Source organism: Microtus oregoni, unplaced genomic scaffold, assembly GCF_018167655.1.
Source record: "Microtus oregoni isolate MIOR12 unplaced genomic scaffold, Mior012 000026F_ref0000081, whole genome shotgun sequence".
In the NCBI taxonomy this organism is placed as follows: Eukaryota; Metazoa; Chordata; class Mammalia; order Rodentia; family Cricetidae; genus Microtus; species Microtus oregoni.
This window is the reverse complement of record NW_024543085.1, coordinates 32,713,464-32,718,794: the sequence shown is the minus strand read 5'-3', so window position 1 is coordinate 32,718,794 and position 5,331 is coordinate 32,713,464.

The window sequence follows — 5,331 nt, the reverse complement described above, 5'->3', positions numbered from 1 at the left end:
GCTTGTAGAAAACCCACTGAACTGCCAAAACTAAAACAAAGGCCTAATCCATCAAAGTCTCTAAATGTACTAACCTCATTTTTCGGCTTCTGTGGTTCCACTTCTGCTAACTGTTCTTGTTAACTGAAGTGTGTCAACCCAGGACATGGCTTTTGTGTTTAAAAGCAAACCCTAAAGAAGGCCCCGTGCTATACTGGAATATCAAACGCCCAGTGTGGTTGTTGGCCATTGGTAAAGACTTCCTATTGGCTTAAACCCGTGTCTGAGCAGTCTTCTCTGGTAAATACCCTGTAACATTTCTTAGTGGTAATGATACAGGATTCTTTAAAGTGACAGGACACAGGGCCAGTGTGTGTAACTCAGGAACCTAGAATTACAGACACCCAAGGTCATAAAAAGTCGATCTGAGAAGCTGGGTCCAGTTTGTTGCTTCATGACATGAAAGAAATGTTTACGGGTGCAGGTAAAGCAGAAACAGACTTTATTAAGAGTTATCACAGAAAAGTGAAAAATTGCCGGGCGGTGGTGGCGCACGCCTTTAATCCCAGCACTCGGGAGGCAGAGGCAGGCGGATCTCTGTGAGTTCGAGGCCAGCCTGGTCTACAGAGCTAGTTCCAGGACAGGCTCCAAAGCTACAGAGAAACCCTGTCTCGAAAAACCAAAAAAAAAAAAAAAAAGAAAAGTGAAAAATTAAAGTGAGAAATCAAGGAAAAGAGAAGAAACTCCCAAGTGGTGGAGTTTCCAAGACAGGAAAAAAACTGTTCAGCTTCCATTGTTTAGAAGTTTTACAGAGCAATGGCAGACACTGGTTGACAAAGACTGAGATCTCTGTTGAGGCAGTTCATTCTCTGGGTTATCATGGGCAGAGCCAAAGGAGGGCCTGAAATTACCTGGCGTGAGTGAGAAGGAAACACGGAACACACAACAAACCAGCTTAGGAGTTTATTAGAGGGGGTGCGTACAGTCCTATGAAGTCAGTGTGCAGAGAGAGAGAGGAAGATGGCGTGTCCACCTTTAAAAGCTGCCTAGCACGTGCGCACAGGGGGTTGACATGGCTACATCATACGCAGATGACAGGGCTCACGCATGCATGCAAGGGCTTAGCTGAGTCATATGTGGATCACAAGGGGCCCTTTAACATCCCCAGAGGCCATTAGGCACTTCTGCTTTAGGGTTTGTCTCTACCTGCATGAACCCTAGAACCCAGAAGTATCAGCCTTAAGTGGCAAAAATCATTACATTCTACCCTTTTGTTTATTATAAAAATTTGGGGAGTTTGGGGTCCTTAATGGGTGGGAATGGGGTGTTGTCTCTCATGACTGCTTCCTGCTGATTTTGTGGGCATCAGAGAGTTGAGATGCTTGACCACGTCCTGGGGTGGTTGATTACTTTTGTGGGTTTTTTTCAGGCTTTGTGGAACTGGCTGGCTGGCAGCTTGGACCTCACAAGATGTTGGAAAGGCAGAAAATTATGTCTGGAAAAAAAATTAGATCCCAGTGATTAAGGGAGGAGAGTCCCAAGATGGAAGATAGAGGGGGTTTATTTTGGGGGAGGTGGAGGAAGGAATTTCCCAGGGGTTCTCGAGACCAGGAATGATAAGGGAAGAATTAAATGATACTTATTCTGGGCGAATCTGGTCTGCTTAAGTAGGTCCAATTGGCTCCCTGGAGCTTATGAAAAAAATGTTTGAAAAGAAATACATTTTAGACATATTAAAAGTTTATGATTATAATGATATAGTGTTGGAATGGAAGACAGTGGGGAGGAGGGAGAAAAAGAACTGGGAATTATTGGAAAGGGGAATTATTAGACCCCTTAATGTTTTAACTGAAGCAAATCTTAAGCTATTAGGATGAAAAAGCTGATGTAGGTAGGACAGAATTTTCCAGGTGTCAGGGGGTGTCTGCGAGGATGTGGGCTATACTGTATGAACCCCCTGAGATGATCGAGGTAGGTTTGGGCTCTGGAATGCTGCTGTTCTAGCTGCTTGGTCAGCCTGGTTATTTCCCTTGGAAATAATGGAACTGTTGGTCTGATGAGACCGACAGTGAATAATTCCTATAGCTTTGGGGGAGATGGGAGGCTTTTTACAAGTCTATAATGTAACCTGAGTTAGTTATGGATCCTCCTTTTGTCATAAGAAGCCCATGCTCCTTCCAGATAGCTGCATAGGACAGGAGGATATGAAAGGCGTATTTGGAGTCTGTGTAAACATATAAAGATTGTCCCTTTGCTAACTGGAAGGCATGGGTAAGGGCTATTAACTCAGCCTGCTGATTAGTGGTATGGGCAGGGAGTGCCTGTGCCTCTACCACTCCAGAGTCTGACACTATGGCATGGCCTGCTCTACAGATCCCTTCACATAAAAAGGAGCTGCCATCTGTGTGCCGTGTGCCAGGTATAAGTGGCCTGGGACAGTTTGCCCTCCTGTATATGTGAGGGTGGGGCAGTAGATCCTCTAAGGTCTCTATGCAGGAATGAGATGGGGAATAATTAATGTTAGGTTGAGGTAGGAGATTTGAGATATTAAGGGGTGGGCAGGATTGGAAAATGAGCGTGGCATCTTCTACTCATGCTACCTGGAAAGAAAGAACTCAGGAAGGGAGTAAGATTTGTAAGCTTTTGTAAGTTAAGAGATGGGAAAGATTGTGGTGAGAGAAGACAGTGGTGGTTTGTTTCTTTGACTCACAAAGCAGAAGCTCAGTGGCCACTAAAGCATGTTATGCAGGGTGCCCAGCCCCGAGTGGTGAAGTTCAGCTTTTTTTACAGGTATGCTACAGGTGCAAAGGAAGGTCCTAGCTGATGTCCTAAGACCCCAAAAGGCATACCCCTCCTTCTCTGTTATATAGAGGGCGAAAGGACGAGTTAGGTGTGGGAGATGGAGAGCTGGGGCCTGGATAAGGGCTTGTTGGAGTCTCTGGAAAGGTTTAGTAATGGGATGGAGAAGGGGCTCATATAAGGGGCAGGCGAGGAGAGAAAAAAAGAGGATCCAGGAACGCAGGAAGCCAGTTATTCCTAGGAGCGATAAAACCTCTTCTTTTGTGGAAGGAATTGCAAGGGACTGAATTAGTTTTTTTTTTTTTCTGTCTAGGGTTGGGATAATAGTTCATCCCAAGTAAATGACCTGAGAGATAGACATTGGGCCTTAGCAGGTGAGATTCTATAGCCCTTTATGGACAGGAAATTTAAAAGAGCAGAGGTATTGGTTTTGCTGAACTTCAAGGATAGACTGCAAAGTAAAATATCATTTACATACTGTATAAGTGTAGACTTAGGGAGAGACAGTGAGAGCAGATCAGAAGCCAAAGCCTGACCAAAGAGGTGTGGGCTGTTCTGGAATCCCAGGGGAAGGACAGTCTAGGTGAGCTGTGTGGAGAGGTGAGTATCAGGGTCAGTCCAGGTGAAGGCAAAGATATATTGAGATTGAGAGCTGAGAGGAATAGAGAAAAAAGCATACTTGAGATCTAGAACTGAGAAGTGGGAGGTTCCTGGAGGGATAGTGGAAAGAAGTGTGTAAGGGTTAGGCACTACAGGGTGAAGAGGGACCACTGCGGAGTTAATGAGCCAGAGGTCTTGAACCGGGAGATAGGTTCCATTAGGTTTTTTAACAGCAAGTCTAGGGGTGTTAAAGGGAGAAGAGGTGTTTAACACCAAGGCTTAAAGTGATAATGAGCTACTGAGCAATGCTGTATTACTCTGCATTGGAATTACCATATCAATATAAACTCAACTGAGAAATACATTACCTTGGCTACACAGTGAGACCCTGTCTCAACAAGAAGAAACAAACAAAAAGGAAGCACAGAACCCTAAAACAGAACAAATAAACAAAAAACCCAAAAAGATAACTAAACAGTAAAAATAAAATGGTAAATTATGTCTGTCTGTCTATATGTATGTACGTATGTATGCATGCATATGTAATAGTCAGTCTTTGCATTTGTGGGGAATAGACTCTATGACCCCCATAGATATCAAAACTCTTAGATGCTCAACATCTTTGTATGAAATAATGTAATATTTGCATAGAACCTACATCTATCTTGCTGTAGACTTTAACTCATCTCTAGATTATTATAATACAATTATGTATAATACAATGTAATACAATGGAAGCAGTTACTAACGCTGTATCATTTAAGAAGGGATGGCAACAATGGGCCAGGATGACTTGGCAGAAATTAGCTGTGCAAATTGTGCATGCCTGACCATCTGAGTTTGATTGCTGCAACCCACAGTGGAAGAAGAGACCCAACTCCTCAAAGTTACCCCCTATCACCACACATGTGTTTTGGCAATGCGTGCCCTAAGACACACAATAATGTTAATAAGTCAAACAGAAGTATATTTTAAAAGAAGTTATAGCAAGGAAAAATGGATGTAGATGTTTGGTACAGAGGTATTTTTTGTTTTTAAAAAGCTTTTCTTCCTTTTTATTTTTAAATTAAAAGTGATGTTTTTTCATATAATACATTTGATTACAGTTTCCCCTCCTCTTACCTCCCCTTCCTTCTTGAACTGTTGAGGGCACAGAGGTCCCTGCACTCAGGGATACGCACTAAGAGAACCAGGAATGTTAATTGTGCAGGGGTGTCTCCTCAATGGAAGAGATAAAAAAATCAAGTACCTGCATTCCATCCAGAAAGCTGATTACCTGGTGACCTTTTTGCTATCTGGCGAGGCAGGCCTCAGCCACCCTTTGTTTGAGGCAGACCTCACCCAAATTCCCCAGAAAGATTATCCCAGACTCTTCCAAAGAGTCTTCCTTAGGGGAGATGTCACAGGTACTTTCTGGCCTGTTGATCTTCATGCTATTGGTCTAGATTCTAGGCCTTCTAGCTATAGAATCCATCCTCATGATCACATGTACTTTGTAAAAGAGTCTCTAGGTAGTCACACCTTAAATTTTATTGTGCACCTGGAATTGGACTGATTAAACTGATTGTTGCCTGGAAACCTTTCCCCAAACTGTACTGTGTTTTTAAAATGCTGACAGTGAACCACCAGTCTCTCCTTAGAAATCAAGCAGGTTTCTAAGGAATAATAAGATAAAACAACCTCCCCCAAAATATGTTGGGGATACTTGATCACACTGTGAACCCCGAGCTTGCATTTTGTGTTGATTAATAAAATTAACCTTGGGTCAGGAGGCTGCATTAGCAACTAGTTGACAGAAAGTAATCATAGAACATCATAGGGCATCCAGGAGAGACAGAGAGACACAGGAAGTAGTAGGGAGGGGTTTGGAGTGGCACAACTTTTGTTGGCTGGATTTGTAAGCAGATATTGCTTAAATTTGGTTTTATTATGGCACTTCTTTTTTCCCCCATT